Source organism: Ambystoma mexicanum, chromosome 1q (assembly GCF_040938575.1).
Source record: "Ambystoma mexicanum isolate Mex_15411 chromosome 1q, UKY_AmexF1_1, whole genome shotgun sequence".
NCBI classification, from domain to species: Eukaryota; Metazoa; Chordata; class Amphibia; order Caudata; family Ambystomatidae; genus Ambystoma; species Ambystoma mexicanum.
In genome coordinates, this window is record NC_090922.1 from 394,717,845 (window position 1) to 394,736,292 (window position 18,448).

Here is an 18,448-nt window from a genome sequence, read left to right on the forward strand (position 1 = left end):
TCAGGATGCTTATTTCCATGTGCCTATCCATCTCAAACACAGGAAATACCCGAGGTTCGCAATTGGCAACTCTCACTATCAATTTCGAGTGCTGCCATTTGGGCTGACCTACGCCCCGAGGGTCTTCACCAAGTTAATGTCGGTAGTGGCGGCAAGTCTAAGGAGGGAAGGGATTCACGTCTACCCCTACCTGGACGATTGGTTGATCAGGGCTGTCTCTTCGGAACAAGCTCAGATCCAGCTAAATCACATGTGCCACTCCCTTCACAAACTGGGCTTCTCCCTCAATTTAAAGAAGTCACAAATGATACCATCGCAGAGACCCCAGTTCATAGGAGCGATCCTGGACACTTCCCTGGGAAAAGCCTCGCCACCAAAGGTGAGGGCTCAAGATATTCTACAGATGGTTACCAAGTTCCAAGATGCCCAACGTCTCCCAGCCTTCGACTTTTTGAGGCTGCTAGGCCTCATGGCATCCTGCATTTTCCTAGTGCCAGAGGCTCGCCTGAGAATGAGATCCCTCCAGTGGGCACTGAGGACTCAGTGGTCACAATTCTCAGGGAGAATGACAGATCTTCTTCAGGTTCCCGACAGGGTGGCTCGAGGCCTTCAGTGGTGGGCCTGACAGGAGAACATTCTGAAAGGAGAACATTTTTGGCAACCCTGGCCGGAGATAACAGTAGTCACGGATGCCTCACTCACAGGGTGAGGAGCCCACGCCAACGACTTGACCATCAGCGGTCGTTGGTCTCCATCGGTGTCCAGACTACATATCAACCTGTTAGAGCTGAGAGCCATCAGACTTGCGCTGAAGGCGTTCCTGCCAGCTGTACAAGGGAAAAACGTCCTGATAATGACGGACAACACAGTGGCCATGCATTACCTCAACAAAAGAGGAGGCGTAGGATCACTACCCCTGTGCAGAGAGGCGATGCAGCTCTGGTTTTGGGCAATCCAAGAAGGAATCTCTCTATCGGCAGTTCACCTAGCCGGAGAGAAGAACTTGAGAGTGGACGCTCTGAGCAGGCAGAGCACAGTCTCCCACGAGTGGGAACTAGCTCAGGAAGTCCTTCAAGAGATCTTCGCCCTTTGGGGAACCCCTCAGGTGGATCTGTTCGCCACCAGCGTCAACAGGAAATGCGATCTGTTCTGCTCAAGGGAATTTCCCCTGAGAGGAGCTCTGGGAGACGCGTTCATAGTGGACTGGGAGTTTCCGCTTCTGTACGCGTTCCCACCGGTCCCTGTCATTCCTCAAATGATCAGGAGGTTGAGAAGATTCCGGAGAACCATGATCCTAATTGCCCCGGATTGGGCCAGGAGAACTTTGTACCCGGACCTTCTAGACTTGTCCATCTGCCCTCCAATTCGACTTCCACTCAGAGAGAACCTACTCTCACAGAAGGGAGGTCAGGTTCTCCATCCAGACATCAAAACCCTCAACCTTCACGCTTGGCTTCTGAAAAGTTGAAGTACAAGGATTGGGACCTCCCTGATGATGTTATGGAGGTGTTGCTTTCGGCAAGGAGGCCAGCAACAAAGTCTTTATACCCCTGCTGTTGGAACAGATTTTGCAGCTGGTGTAGAGAACAGAATATCGACCCTTTTTCCTGTGGTACACCAATGGTTTTGTCCTTCCTTCTATATTTGGCGAATTCAGGCCTTCAAGTTGGCACCATTAAGGGATATCTTGCAGCGCTATCCATCTTTAAGCGCACTGCGGAAGAAAAATCCTATTTCAAGTTACCCTTGGTAATACAGTTTCTAAAGGGGTTAACCAAAGTTTATCCCCCAAGACCATTCCAAGTTCCCCTATGGGATTTAAACTTAGTACTAACTTTCCTGATGGGCACACCTTTCGAACCACTCCATTCTTGTTCGTTAAGATTCCTTACCCTTAAAACTGTTTTATTAATAGCACTTACATCTGCTAGAAGGGTGAGCGAATTACAAGCTCTTTCTTGTAAACCCCCTCACACAATATTTCACAAAGACAAAGTTGTCCTGCAAGTGAAGCCTAATTTCCTCCCAAAGGTGGTTTCTGAATTCCATATCACTCAGAAGATTACCCTACCATCTTTCTATCCTCCTCCTCATCTGAGGAAAGAGGAAGAGAGGTTACACAGGCTACACCCTAGAAGGGCTTTAAGTTTTTACATCTGTAGACTAGCCAGGATAAGACAGGCAGACCAGCTGTTTGTAGGTTACACAGGTCACAAGCTGGGGTTACCAATAACTAAGCAGACCATTTCCAGATGGATCATTCTAGCCATTCTGGAATGTTATAAACTGGCAGGGAAAGAGCCCCCTCAAAACCTTAGGGCTCATTCGACCAGAGGTATTGCAGCTTCATCGGCCCTCAAAAGAGGTGTGCTGGTTAAAGACATCTGTGCGGCCGCTACATGGTCATCTGTCCATACCTTTACACGATTTTACAATTTGGATTCCTCCTCCAGTCAAGAGACTAGGTTTGGAAGGGCTGTACTGCATGCTATTCATCAATAGAAGACAGCGTGAAGTCAGTACTCCCTCCTCCAATAATACTGCTATGGGAGCCTATTTAAAATGAGGAATACGTCGGAGGACACAATTTGTAACGTTCTTTCGACGGGATGTTCCTCCGACGTATTCCTCATCGACCCTCCCATCCATCCCCGCAGTTCTACTTCCCTTGTTGTTGCAGCTTACGCTCCTTCAGGGTGATTAGTCTAGTCCAGAAAGTATTATTGTGGGATACAAAACGGAACTGAGCAACGGACGCTGCGCGCGGCCTTTATAGGCAGGATGACGTTGACATCGATACGGCGGCTGTCGAGGGACATCGACTCGGAGGACGTCGACGCGCAGCGCCCTCTAGAGAAAAATTTTTCCGAGGCCAGCAGAGCTGGAAGGAGATATCTAAGATGAGGAATACGTTGGAGGAACATCCCGTCGAAAGAACGTTACAAGGTAAGAAGTAACTTGTTCTTCTGGCAAATAGTTGCAGGCTGAATGGATAGCTCATGTGCAACATGCTTGTTTTGGCAATCGGAAAATGCCATGCAACAGGTTTGAAACCCTGGTTGCGCCGACTAGGGCCTTCATCATTCTGAGGGCGATTAATCGAGTACCATCAGTGAGTAATAACACTGATTAATACAGAGCTTAGGCCCATCTCTATGAAGCTCAATAAAAATCAATACATTATAATTGTGATACAATTACAGTGCCAACATATTGAAATACCTAATATATTGTGCGAATTGCTGTTGTCGGATGGCAAAAGCTGAAAGTTTGTGTGAGCACTTTAAAACAATGCGATTTCCTTACTGTATGATGACACAACCTGTCATAGGTTGCATGTTAACATAGTGTGGCTGAACCTATCATTTGATGGGTACTTGGATAAATTATTTTATCCCTAGGCTAAATCATGAAGTTACATGGGCATGTGATTTCAATACCTATAGTAACAACAAAGAAAACCTTTCTGCAACACACATCAAAATTGTTGGTTTTGTTAATGCTTGTTTTCTACCCTTGCCCATAGAATTTCTTCACAGTAAATAACACGCACACAAAGGTTAACACTAAACATAATCGCTAGAAATATTGCTTTGTCCATACTTACTCAAATTGTTTGCCTTCCAATAAACTGGATAGTTTGGCATAGGGACCCAATATCTCCTGAACATGTGTTCTAATGGATTGTGTCGTCCCACAGATTCCTCATCTTTGATATCCTGCTTGCAGCTTTGGAAATACTTTTGACAGCAGGGGGCGCTGTGCGTTGTTGAGCCGATATCCCTTGGTGGCTTCCATTGCTGCGCTCGGACGGGATGTCAACGTTGGTATAAAAAGCATGCACTGCGCCCGTCGCCTCATTTCAGTTTTTCCACATGCACAGCAGGCTTCGTAACGGTTTGAAGCGCCTCAGCGATTCATTTATATTGCTTAGTTCAAATCCTTTGAGTATGTGTACTCCAAAGACAGGTTTCAAGAGGTGTGCGGACTGTGACTTCAAGAGGTCTATCACAGATCTGCACAGAATATGCCTCTCGTGCCTCAGTGAGGGGCACAAGGTCGACAACTGTGGGTCAATGTCAGTCAGTCCATGACTTGCAAGGCCTTGAAAGAGAGGAAGTCAAAACTCACCTTAGGTTGGTCAGTGTCTAAATTCCTGTTCTCGTCCCTGCCTCTAACAGACAGGAGTTTGAGAGTGAAATCTCCTCAGAGATCTAAAAAACACTCTGTTCAAAGCGGTCGAGGTCAAGGAGCGATTTGCGTCACTCTTCATCTTCTTAAAAAAAACCGAAGAAGAGACGCCATACATCTTCATGATGAGATTCGTCACCCGACAGGAAAAAGGTACGTTTCCCTGATAAATCTGCCTCAGCAGCACGTTGGGAAGAGTTCTGGCTCAAAATGATGGATGTGATTTTGAAGGTGGTCTCTCCTTGTGCAATGAAAGAGCGGAAAAAGGCTTCTGACACCGCTGCACCTTCTAAAGCAGACAGGCAGTCATCTAAGGCCCCGACTCACGTGCCCAACAGCTCTTGTCAAAACCCTGAGGTGTCGACTGGTCGAGAAACATCCAAGCCTAAGGCTTCCACTTCAACATCAAAGGACTCGATGTTGAGGTCTTTGACCTCAAAGCCAACAACGTCATCCTCCAACCCATCGTTGGGCTTTAAATCCTTGTCGAAAAAATACTTTTTCAAGCCTATTGGGTCGATTTTTGAGGAAGAAGATGACGTTTTACCCTTTTACCTGAACGTTTTGGCATGCCCAATGTCTCTGAAGAGCTAATCTCAGAGGAATTTCGAATGGAGGTCTTGGCTTCTTGCCGTAGGGAAGCCAGTATGTTGGGACACTTCTCCAAAAGTGGATTTTGCCACTCCATACTCTGCTGCTCATCCTAGTTCGGCGTACAGGTCTGTGATAATAAAGTCACTGAATACTTGGACTGGGGTCGTCCTGCAAAGGATATTTCACAGGATGATCGCACTCATATCCTGGACAAGGGGACCCCCCATTACCCCTAAGGAACCCATTTTGCCTTTTCACGCTGCACTGAAAATAGCATCTTGGACAATTGCCAGAAGCCGGAAACCACCCCTGCTGTCAATATGGAGCTGATAAGGAAGTACAAGCCATCAGCTATGGAACCTGATTTTCTTACAAGATACCCTACCCATGAAAGCTTGGTAGTGCAAGTAGCTACTTCGACATCCAAAGCAGCCGTCTATCCAACAATCCCACCTGACAGGGATGATAGAAACATATGACGTACTGGGGAAAGGGCGTTTTCCGCTGGGAGCAGGGTAATTAAGGCCATTAACACATCTTGCTCTTTAGCGAAATACACCCACACTTTGTGGGATGTTATCTTCCAGGTGGCTGAGAATATTCTTGAGGGGGAAATGAGAGATTGCTTCCTGAACATCATTCAAGATGATGAAGATGCTGCATGCCAATCGCTTCAATCAGTACTGGACGCGTTTCACTGAATTGGTCATTCTATGGCTGCAAGCAAAATCACAAGAAGGTTCTCATGGCTGCATAAATTGAGTGTTGCTCAAGATGTCAAATCCAGACTTTTCAACATGCCCTTCAATGGGTCACACCCCTTTGGGGCAGAGGCTGACAAAAGCCTAGTGAAGCTGCTAGTTTCTTGGGCCGCCGCAAAAATCTTTAGGTGCAGCCATATACCAGCCCCAGCAGCATCAAACTGCAGCTCCAAAACCACTTTGAGTGCTTCACGCACAAATCTCTGGTGGGAGGCAGACTAACCCAGCATCTCAGAGAATGGCAAAACATTACTTCGGATGCTTGGGCCCTGCGGCTCAAGGCTACTGCCTGTCATTTTTTTAAAGGCCCCCAGATTGTTCCCCAAGTAATCAATCTGCTCGGGAACCAGACCTGCTCCTTCTGCAGGAAATTCTTTGCCTACTGGAGAAAGCTGCAGTGGAAAGGATACCTGTATCAGAGCAATGCCAAGGTTGGTATTCCACTATTTTCTGGTTCCCAAGAAAGACGCAGGACTATAACCTATCTTGAACCTGAAATGCTTAAACAAGCTCCTCAGGAAGGACAGATTCAAGATGGTCACTCTTTTGCAGATCTACCAGCCCCTTCAGCTCCAGCATTGGATTGTGTCACTCGATCTTCAGGATGCCTACTTTCATGTGCCTGTACACCCCATGCACAAAGTACCTGAGGTTCGCCATTGGCAGTTCTCACTTTCAGTTTCTTGTACTGCCTTTCGGGCTGATCTCCACCCTGAGGGTCTTCACCAACTTGATGGTGGTGATGGTAGCAGATCTGAGGGGAGGTATTCACATCTTTCCCTACCTAGATGATTGGCTGATCAGAGCTCCTTCTCCTGAACCAGCTCTGAAACATCTCAGCAGCACCTGCCACTCTCTCCACAAACTGGGGTTACCTCTCCAACTTCAAGAACTCCCAGGTGACAACTTCCCAAAAACTTCAATTCATTGCAGCAGTCCTGGACTCTTCCTTGGGAAAGATTTCGCCTCCGAAGCTGAGGGCTCAAGATATCTTGCAGATGGTGACAAAATGTGAACACCCAACATCTACCGGTTTTCGATTTTCCGAGGTTTCTGGTCCTCTTGGCATCCTGCTTTTTTCTGTTGCCAGAAGCCCGACCAAAGGATGAGGTCCCTCCAGTGGGCCCTCAGATCCCACTGGTCACAATTCTTGGGCAGGATGGCAGACCTTCTCCAGGTCCCGAGCAAGCTCACAAAGGATCTCCTGTGGTGGGCCTGAAAAGAGAATTTAATAGTAGGGAAACCCTTTTGGCAATCCTGGCCGGAGTCACAGATTCATCCTTCATGGGTTGGGGATCCCACATGAACTATCTCATGATCATCGCACTTTGGTCCCCATCAGAATCCAGACTACACATAACCCTTTTAGAGCTGAGAGAAATCAGACTGGTGCTGATGGCTTTTTTGACTTCCATACAGGGGACGAATGTCCTGATAACGATGGACAACTGAGTGGCCATGCATTACCTCAACAAAAGAGGAGGTGTAGGGTCACTTACACTGTGCAGGGAGGCAATGCAGCTCTGGCCTTGGACACAGCAAAACAATCATTTTCTATTGGCTGTTCACCTAGCCGGAGAAGTGGACACAACAGTGGATGCTCTGAGGAGGCACAGCACATTCTCCCACGAGTGGGAGCTGGCACAGGAAGTCCTACTACAGTATTTTGTCCTTTGGGGAACCCTTCAAGTGGATCTGTTTTTGTCCAGTATCAACAGGAAATGCAACCTGTTATGCTCCAGGGAATATCCTCAGAGAGGAGCTCTGGGGGAGTTCATGGTGGACTGAGAACTTCTGGACTTGTCAATCTGCCCTCCATTCCGTCTTCCCCAGAGAGCAGAACTGCTCTCCAAAGCGAGAGGCTGTCTTCCTCACCCAGAAACCAGATCTCTGAACCTTCACGCTTAGCTTCTGAGAGATTAAGATACATAGACTGGGACCTTGCGGAAGATGTTAGGGAGGTGTTGCTCTCTGCCAGAAGATCAGCAACCGGAGCGCGATACCGCTGGCGGTGGAATACGTTTTGTAGCTGGTGTAGAGTTAAACAAAATTGATCCTTTTGCTTGTGATACTCCTATAGTGCTCGCTTTTCTGCTACACCTGGCCCATTGTTCTAAAATTTCTCAAGGGTCTAACACATATATGTCCACTGGTCCCTCTTATAGTCCCTGTGAGGGATCTGAACTTGGTATTGCCATTTTTAATGGGAGCTTGATTTGAGCTTCTCCATTCCTGTCCACTCAGATTATTGACATTCAAGACAATGTTTCTGGTAGCCATAACCTCTGCTTAGTGTGAGCGAGCTGCAGGCGCTCTCATGTAAACGTCCTTTTGCCACATTTTTTAAGGAGAAGGTGTTTTTGATGGTTCTCCCCTCTTTCATTCCCAAGGTGGTGCCGGAATTCCATCTGGCACAAAAGATTACCTTGGCGACATACTACCTGCCTGCTCATCCTTCCAAGGAGGAAGAAAGGTTACATACACTGGATCCAAAAAGTGCTTAGAGCTTTTATATCACTGGGTTGGCAAAGATCAGGCAAGATGATCAACTCTTTGTTGGTTAGACCAGACACAGAATGGGTCAAGCTGTGACTAAACAGACCTTGTCACGCTAGATTATTCTGTGCATTTCAGAATGTTATTGGTTGGGAAAGATGTCCCGTAAAATGTAAAGGCACATTCTACCAGAGGCGTGGTAGCCACTTCGGCTCTGCAAAGCGGTGTAACGGTGCAGGATATCTGCAATGCTGCAACCTGGTCTTCAATACACACCTTTTCAAAACATTACTGCTTGGATTCTTTGGGGAGCCACGAATGAGACGATGAAACAAGGGGTTCATGGTTTTGGTCAAAGACTTTTATTAAAATAAAAGGTGGTGGGGAAATGCCTCTCTGTCCCTGCACTAAAGGTTTTATTTTTTAAAAAATGTATTTATTGTATTTGTTGGTAGCGCCCAGACCCGGAGGTTTTCCTACCTAAAACCAAAACTAAGGGTCTGTCAAAGCCAGAATGTCCAAAGCAAAACCATCCCATGTCCAAAGTACTATTCTGGCCCTCACATTCTAACAAAATAAACTCTGAGGTGAAAAGGGTAATGTCTTTGGCTTGAGTGGTTTATAAATGTTCAAAAAGGAAAATACATACCTCTAACACAAAGGTTCCAGAAGCATAGAATTCCCTATTCCAGAGGGTGGTTCCCTTCCAATGGATTTATCTTTCCTCTGTAGTATATTCAAATATATCAGTTCCTTAAGTTTTCCTTGATTCATAACCCAACAGGTATACAAAACAACTCAGCTCTTTGTATTTGCCTTGTTAGGATACCTGGTGTACCCAACTGCCAGGTTTTCACTCCTCTTCTATTTCTTTTCAGACAGCCTTTTGCTAGTCCTGATATTTCCTTCTCAGGACCCCTTTAGGTGATGTATTTCTTATACACAGTTAAGTTTGCCCTTGCCTGGTATGCTTCTCCATCAGGGCTTTCTCACATGAACACTCTTGCACTTGCCTGGTATACTCTCCAGCCAGGACTTTTTCAAACACACTTGCAACTGCCTGGTATACTCTACTGCCAGGGCTTTCTTAAATGCACACACTTGCAGCTTTACTATACCTGGTGTACTCGCCTTCCAGGGCTTTTCTCGTGTTGGCTCTGCACACACTTTCAAAAGTGATATCTTTCTGTATTTGCTTTATCTAAGACTGTGTCTGCCTGGTACACTATCTTGCCAGGGCATTTCTTAAAAGTGTATTGCATACACTCACAGATTTGAAAGTCTCTTAATTTTCTTCTATTTTTCCATTGAACTAACTGCCCAGTGGCTTCTTCTCTTTCCAGAACTTTGTTTGCTTCTTTAATGTTTATTCGTATGCAGCATGGCTGACAATATGCTCCGTTGCCGCTGTTTCCCTTTTTGGGGCTCACCGGTTCTTGCTGGCGTATCTCCTTCTTCCAGCGGAAAGCCGGTGGTGGTAGTTTGGCATCTCTCCTTGATTTGCTGCCTTTGTTCCTTGGCTTCTCTGCCTCTCGCGGTTCCTGCTGGGCTATTCTGCTTAATTTCTGACTTCTCTGAGGTAAACGCTGCTGCTTAACACCTGTGAACGCCCAGGAGCCCTGCGCCGGCTTCTGGCATTCCCGCAGCGTGTTCTTCCTCCCCAGCAGTTTCTTCTGTGCTTCCTTGAGCTAGATGGCTCCACAGCACTCTCTGCAGCCCCACGTTCTCCTGGTCTAAACCGAGAGAAGCAGTTTTGTCCTTCCAGCAGCTCACCCCAAACAGCTGAGGCTGCTGTTTAAATCTTCCAGCTACAGGTATGCGCCCACAACAACTAGAGTGCAGCATGTGCTCTTGGTCTTTTCCGCTCTGCATTACTTGGCTCATCTTCCTCGTCCCAATATCCTTGTAGTTATGGGAATAGTAATTCATTGATGCTTTACAAACAAGGTCTGGGTAACTGTTCTTTAAGGGTAAGTGAGTTGTGAATGACTTGCAGGCAAATCTGAAAAGGTGTTTTCATGAGACTTCCACACAGATCTTGAGAAAAGGTCTTCCATATTCTCCCCGGGTGGATGAGAGGAGGTGCAACAACATGCCATTAAGGCATTGGGTATGGATGGAGTATCCTCAAGAGAGGAAGGGAAATACAATGCCTTGTCCGGTGTTGCCCTGCTATTCTCCCTGAGGTTGTGCAACATGGAGTGAGGTCACTGCCAGGAAAGGAGTGATGACATCATTGGATGCATCACAATTCCTTGTCGTCTGGACACTAGGTTGGGGTAAGCTGTTTTGCCCAACATAAACCAGTAACAAAATCCACGGGTCTCACCTCCAATTACAAAAACTACTATGGGAGTCTATCAAAGGTGAGGAATCCGTGGGAGGACACAATCCATTAGAAGAACACATTACATATCCCTGTTAATGTTCTTTCTACTGGATGCACTTCCCGCTGATTTCTCGTTGACTTGCAAACCTACTCCTCTGACTGTGGGTGAATTTTGCTAATTTAGACTTCCCTCTCTTTAAACGCTCATGCAGGGTAAGCATCATAAAGTCGACTGTGCAAAAGGGGAGAAAAACTAGAACTGAGGCAATGTGCGGAGTTAGTGCTATTTCTACCAAGGTCGATGTCTCGCCCCAGTGCGGGAATAGAACCCGCTGAGGGACATCGACTTGACGATGCACGGCACCCTCTGCTGTCGGAAATAATTCCGAAGCTGCAAGCATGATATTGGTACATCAAAGATGAGGAATCCGTGGGAGGAACATCCAGTAGAAGGAATATAACCAGGGTTAAGTAATTGGTTCTTCTTCAGTACTGGGATCCCTTGAACAGATCAATGCATTCTGGGAGTTCGTTTTTTTGTGTTTCAACTGGTTAACAAACCAGAAAACAATGATTTTCAAAAGCAACCACTCTGGTTTTCAGATGACATGCAGTCATTCATTTGATCATGCAAAACAAGCCACAGACATGAAACTGAGCCTTATTTATTTATTATTTGTATGGCACACCAAGCCCTTGGGCATCTGGGCTCAATTCTTACAAAGTGGGTTACAGGTAGACAGTTTACACAGATTGTCGAGCATACATTTACAGAATTTACAAGAAGCGATTTATACGAATATATAATTTACAAATTACAAAAAGTACATTTGACAGAGATGAAAGAATTTACATAATTTGCAGGAAGATTACATGATTGCAGGATGAGTATCTAGGGATCTTGGCCGAGCCTGCTACAAGACAATGAATGAGTGCCAATTCCCTGCCCCGCCTTTGGCCATTTACTTTATTCTCTGATCTCTCCCCCCGCACCTGCCTACTCCTGCAGGCAGTCTATGGCCCTTTTGATTAAGCCTGCAAACACAATCCCTTTCAGTCTACCATAAAACTACAACCCACCATTCTGAACAGAGTATTAAGCCATTGGCTATATCATGGGAGGTACATGGATCTGGGCAGGGCAGGCTTTTGTCTCCTGCCTTTCTCCACGTAGTGCTGCTGCCTGTTATTTATATTAAAATACAAAAGCTCAAGTCACTCTTCCAGGTGGGAGATTTAGCAGGCTTGCTCCTGCTGCACCCCTTAATCCCGAATGTGGCCCAGTACGCTGCCCGGTTTGCCTGCCACTAAAACTGGTCTAATTATGGGAATTGCACGTTTTAGCGCTCAGGCCTTCCTGCACCCTGGCATTGGAGCTTTTTTTGTGACGCTTTTGATGTGTACTATTAAATAGACTACTCTTTTGCTTTGTATCACATAATTCCATTGGTTGAAGCTGGCCTACCTGATCAAAAAGACAAAACATAAATGTAGCTATAGCTCAAAGTGCGTCACAAAGCATTTCTGCTGGCTCCCAGTCAAGGCTTTGGAATCGTGAAAGGACCCTCGGTCAAGCACCAGACTACAGTGACTGAAGAGGAGGAAGAGATTACTTATGTCCCAAAGGTTAAAGAAAAATAGTCTTCACTACTTTCCCGAGAGTGCCCAGTTTTGTACCTAGAGGCAGATGATCTTACAAATGTGCCTGCCAGGCACACACTACTCTGCCTTGTGATCGAAAATTCTTAGGTTCATGTTGTAAACCGGCCACATTTATTCTTAAGGGATGGAACCATGTTTTATAATGTGCTTTGTGTTGTAAGGAACTCATGGTGGCAACAGTAAAGACAGACACAAGTGTTCACAGTTCAAGGGTGCTTATTAAACTGTATAATCAGGATGGAAAAACGCTTAATCTAAGCCTAAATCCAAGATGGGAGCAAGTTACGACCATCAAATAATAAAAAGGCAGCCCTAGTGGCGTCTTGTCAAATAAAAGGGTCTATACTAAAAAGAAAAACTATTGCCAGTCCTTATAACTAAATATAAAAAGAGTATGGAATAGGGTTCACAGGGTTCACAAGAAAGAAAGAAGTGTTCCCAAATGATAAGTCAGTATGTGGTAGCTGGGGGTCTCCATTCCCCACGTTTTGAGCACGGGACAAGGCAAGACTCCTGAGCACAGCAAACTCTCAAGCTTTCCCAGCACGATACTACAGTTCGGTTCGGTAGCCAGTCTTTGCATCGAAATAATTTGCATCGAATTACTATCCATCGAAATGTATTCATTGAAATGCTTTTCCATCAAAAAGCATATTCATGGAATACTTTTCAATGGATTTTTAGGGTTAGGGTAGAGTTAGGGTTGGGTTAAGGTTAGTGTTAGGGTTAGGGAGGTGCCCTTAGGGGTTGGGGACCCCCGCCCCAATAAAGTTAGGGTTAGGGTTAGAGTTAGGGTTGAAAAATGCCTAACGTCATAACATTAGAAGAAGCTGGCCAGTGCTGAAATATTTTAAGGATTTCAGCACTGGACAGCTCCCTCTAACGTTATAACGTCAGGCAGGTTTTATCGATGTTCCATGCAAAAAATGTTAATTGTTTATATAACAAAACCCTATTCGATGGAAGTGTTTCGATACATAAACACTTTGCACTTAATGTATGGGAATTTGATTAATCATTTTCAATGGAAATGATTTGATGCATCTAATTCTCGATGCAAATAATTGGATGTAAAGACTAGTAACCTTCCGTTCTTGGGTATCAGGACCTTCTGTGGTTAAGTCTCTTTTCTACAAAAAGTCTCTTGCCTCCAAGGACCTGATATGTTCAAAATAACAAACAAAAAGTTCCTTTCCGCATGTACGTTGGGTGATGACTTTTCACCACTGGATCCCCCTCTTTCGGGCTTAGATCCACAAATGTTCCTAGCAATATCAGGAACTTCGGTGGTTACTTTTCTTACTTCTGAGGGCCTGATATTTTTAAAATAGCAAAGTTCCTTCTGATTGCACTTAGGGTGATGATTATTCACCACTGGGTCTCCCTCTTCTGGGCTCAGACCCCTCTCGAATGTCAGCTTCCCTCCGTCAGGTTCACTATGGCTTGTATTGAAAAAGATGTCTTCTGCTGCTTTCACGTGTCGTTGGGTGATGGCTTTTCACCCCTGGTTCCCCCTCTTCCGAACTCAGACCCTTCTTGAACGTTTGCCTCCCTCTGTCGGGTTCAATACGGGTTTCATTCCAAACAATTTCACTTGTTGCATTCACAAGTCTTAATGGCTTTTTAAACAATCCACTATGGACATCCTTCCTTCGGGTTCACTCTTGTCACCACAATGTTCATTGGGGCATTATGCTTTGCCCCTTTCTGTCGGCATTCCTCCGTCAGGTTCACTCTTGCAGACACAATGTTCGTTCTCCTTCCTCACTATACAGGATTCATCTCCCTTAGCTTTCCAATTACGTGCCGGTCAAAGACTTTTGACTGTACAGAGGATTTTGCTAGACCCCCGCATGACCACTTTGACCTTTTCCTTGCAGCTTTTCTAGGGCCTTCTGGTAACGGTTGTTTCAACAATAAGGGAACTAACCAGAGTGTCTCGAGTGAGCACCCACGTGGTGCTGGACCCCTATGCAGCTGGTTTTCCCCTGAGGAGTTAACAGTTCTTTGATTCCTTAATTTGCCATTTGCAACTTTCATTGAACACAGTTCAGTTTCTTATTGGTTCTCCCCTCGACTCACTGGCTGTGATGAATCGGTTGGCCTTTCTTGTCTCTAGAGTCAAGGACGGTACCACAGTAGCAAGCGTCTCTCCCTGTCCTGATTATCAGTACAGGATGGCTTTGTGTACCGTTGACATCTGCTGTAACACATGCTGGCTATTGTTCACGGTCTTACGATTCCTTTCACAGAGGCTGCGCGGGTCTGTTTCGTAGAGGGCAAAGTCGCTTCTCTCCTTCTCGCCCCTTTGGCTCTCGCCACCTTTCGCCTCCTCTTGAACTGCCGTACTTGGATAGCTGTCTCGTTGTGCCTTGTGCGGTCTGTCCTTTTATCCCTGTGGGGAAGGGAAAGGGCCATCAGGGGTGTGTCATTCTGGTCAATTGCCTGACTTTGCCTGAACCTTGTGTTGGGACATGTCCGGTAAACTGCTCTGGTGTTAGTCCGTTGTCTTTCGTGGTGTGCGAAAGTGTTTGTGTTGGAAAAGGGGTTGGGAGGTACAGTTTCTGAGTATCCTACATGGACGAATGGGGAAAAGGTGTTATAAGAAGGTGGCTACTGCATCTCACCCGTCGGTGTCACACTTCCACTCCCCGAGGACCCCCCTTCCAGGTGATCCTCCCTCACTGGTTCACCCCCAGGAACTGGATCCAATAGCGAAGGCCGTGTTCTGGCCACCTGCATGACAGATCCCCAGGGACTAGTCATGCAGACACCTTCAGGTTTCTCAGTGTGCAGCAACACTTTTGGCCTCTTGTAGCTGCCAGAATTTCTTTTATTTTTTTAAAGAGTATAAACTACGTGCGTTTATCTTGGATTTGGTTGTATTTATTTTACATTTTACAGAGAGAACTTCATGATATGTATGATTTCTTTCTTCCTGATTTTCCTATGTTGTTTAGAAATAGATTAAGCCTCCCTGTTCAAATTTACTGGCCACATCCCTTGTTACATTGCATATTTCTGTTTTATAGTTAGATATTTAAAAAGTCCCAACTATATGGAGCTGCCTACCTTCCAGTTAGGAGGAAGTGACATTACTGCAAAGCTGCTCTTTGTAAAGGTCTTAGGTGAGAGGAGCCAGCAGAGTACAAAAGGCAAGAATCACCGTTTGACTCACTTAGGTTCTGAAGTTAGTCCACTCACCATTTGAACCCATTAGTTATGAGTTGATGATCTGAGCAGGACTGGGGACTAGCGCACCAGGCATTCATGGAGTCTGGATGTTTAACAGAAAAATGTTGCTGATCTTCACCCCAATTAGTTAGTCACATCTTAAAGTTTAAGCCCCATCTAGTGTTTCCAGCACATTTTTGATAATTGGATCATCCCTGCTTTTTATGTAAGTTGGGGGTTATTACATGGTCAATATAAAATGTCGGGGTAGGCTACACCATTAAGTTGCCAAATATGGAATCTGAGATAAACTGACTTTCCTATCCACTTTGGAAAAGGAACGGCATCATTTACTCTAAGCATGTCCACCTGTCTGTGTTACTAAATGGGATCTATGAACGAACACCACATGATCGAATGGTAACAATAGCATTTAAGCCTCCCTGAGTGGTAGCCTTTATGATCATTGTAGGAATTCACCAGGCCAGTGTAAGCATTTAATCAATACACTCTGAGACAGGACGCTCAATCCTGGAGTCTGGTGGGAAGCGCAAAGTGTGTTGCGTAGAAGTCAGACAGTTGGAGAACCCTGCGGCTAGGCGTGCCAGAGGAGGATCATGGAGTGGGCAGAGAAGTGATGAGCAGGAGAGGAGTGGGGAATACAACAAGAAATAGGTCAGAGGTGACTGCCAGATGACTGGATGGAGTGGAGGCTGCAGGAAGGCCTGTGATGTTAGTGAAACACTGAGATTTTCCAAGTAGACACTGGTAGGACTCCACTGCAAGTGCACTAGTAGGCTATTTACTAATGTCAAATGTTTTCATGTTTTGGCACTTCAATGTCTATGATTTTTATTGTGCCCTTTTCTGCCTTGCTATGCCATGTTATGACTTGCTATATGTGAATTCTTGATAGCTTGCACCGCTCACTAACCTTCTCACCATTCTATGACAAGACAGGAGGCTCGCATTATGCTTTTCTTTTTTTAATACTGCCACAACAGCTTTTCAACTTATACTTTTAAACATCTACATTTGTGCTTTTTTTTTTTCTTTCTGACATAAAATAAAAAAATAGCCAATCCGAATTTTAAAAGTTTCAAACCAGAGTCTTACATCTCGAAAAACCTCTCAAACTCCAACTCCCATGCACCTCCAGGAGAGCAGTAGTCCTGACCCTATCCCATGCTCCAATGCGGTGATAGGTCATCCTATAAGAACCCTACTGTCCCAGGTCCTTTCCTCTTTCTTTTTGCTGCCATGAGATAAATACATCATAATTCCCTCTCTTGTTTAAGATATAGCTATATAAGCGTAGTATAGAACTTTGCATGAGAAGCGTGTAAGCTGCGCGAGCATAAACTATTTAACAGACTGTAAATACAATTCTTACGGTGAACTTTATCGAACGTGTGCTTCAGTGTGTTAGTTTCGTTTTCTCTCACTCGTTCGCGTCGGGCGCTGTGAGATATTTCTGTGAAGAGGAGGCGAGGCCGGCGCCACGAGAGAACGCACTCGCCTCAGGCTCCCAGTCCCGCTCCTCGTTTCCTTCCAGCCGTGCCGTCGAACGTGGCGTGCGGCAGGACCCAGGGGAGCGGGAGGAGCTGAATTCCCCCAGCATCCCCTGGGAGTTCTTCCGCCGGCAGCGCGCAAGTTTTCATTGCGTTGCGTATGCCGAGTGAGGAGAAAAGCGGAGTGACAGTCTTAAAAAAAAAAAAGAAAAGTTATAATCAGAATTCCACCAGAGCAAAAAAGGGATTCATACTAGACTGCCTCTTATATCTAAAGAGCCTGCAAGTTGAGAAGAGAAAGGCAGAATTGACTAAAAGCTGCAGGTGACTAACATTAATCCCTTGCTGATAGCACAGCAGTTAGCCATGCTAACACTATGGCTCATTACAAAAGCCCCGGTGCCACTCCTTCTACCTCACCAGAATGGTCAGAGGAGGAGTGGGAAGAAAGTCCTTGCCACCAGGACACAGACCTGTCACAGAGCTTCAAGCAAGTACTAGGAGATTCCTTGACCAGAGCAGTGTCTCAAGGAGTGCAGCCTATTAACCAAAGGCTGGATATACTGGAAGCTGTTTTTAATGAACAACAAGCTCTGCTTGCAAAAAAGAGAAAGGCAGAATGCCAAGATAAAGAGCTGTTAGCCAGACACCCCGAAGATGGGGTTGAACCCAGGGGGAAGAAAGCGGCTTGCAAGAGTAAACACTCTATGACCCCCCCGAGCAATCTGGATAGGGAGGATTCCACTCCCCAAGAGAATAGCGACCCTGTCGCCAGGCTTAAAAGAGCCTTCCTGGAGAAGAGAAGAAGCCAGGACAGTCCCCCTACCCCAGGGGTGAGTAATCCAGGGGACAATGTTGAAGGCTACATGCCTGAGGATGAGGGTGATGAGGTAGAAGAGGATCACCTTTACGAAGAAGAGATAGATCCTGAAGAACCTGAGAGTGCAACAGATATGTTTGACCCGGAGGCTATCAGACACCCTAAGTCCTCAGAGTGGGTCCCATCGCCCAGAGTAGCAGCCTACATGGCTCAACGTATACGCAAGCCACTGGATAGAGAAATAAGATCGTGGATGCATTCAGAATGCCCTAGACCGGAGTTGCCAGGCAAACTGGCCGACACTCCTGAACTTGACCCCAAAATGGTCACCTTCATTACAAAGACGGCGAAAGACAAACGGAAGGGCGTAGACCGAGCCTGGCGAGGGTGCCAAGATAAGCTCCTCGACTTAGCCGGCCCATTAGCAAAAATAATGGATCTCGCGGAGAAAGCGAAGGACACAGGTACCCCTGTAGATGCTTCCGTATTAGCCAGTTGGGCTCAGAGAGCTCTATGCATTTTGGGAAATGCGAATTGCGCCCTGTCAGCCGAGAGAAGAAGAGGTGTTCTTAAGATCGACAGCAAGCTAAGCGACTTAGCGTCGTACGAGGCAGGTGAAGGAGCAAGAGGCCGACTATCGGGCGAGGCATTCGCTAAAGAAATGTCACAGTTCGTGGGAACTTATTCAGCTCTTGAACGAGCACAAAGCTCAATCAAAAAGATTTTCCCCACTCGAGTTTTTTCCGGGACCGGACGTTACAGGGGTCGTACGTCCGGTCGGTTTAACTATCAACGCAGACCCCAGGGGCCGCGCGCCCAATATTGGGAAGGGAAACAACAAGATACATTCTTCCCATCCAGGTCCAGATTTCCCAGAGGACGAAGAGGGAGAGGTGCATACCGGCACCCA

At 46.1% G+C, this 18,448-nt stretch overlaps 1 protein-coding gene across 1 annotated transcript in view; it reads left to right on the forward strand.

Annotated features, from left to right (window-relative positions):
• FTO (FTO alpha-ketoglutarate dependent dioxygenase) overlaps window positions 1–18,448 on the forward strand; it is a 2,588,464-nt gene that overhangs the window by 365,399 nt on the left and 2,204,617 nt on the right. The window lies entirely within an intron of this gene.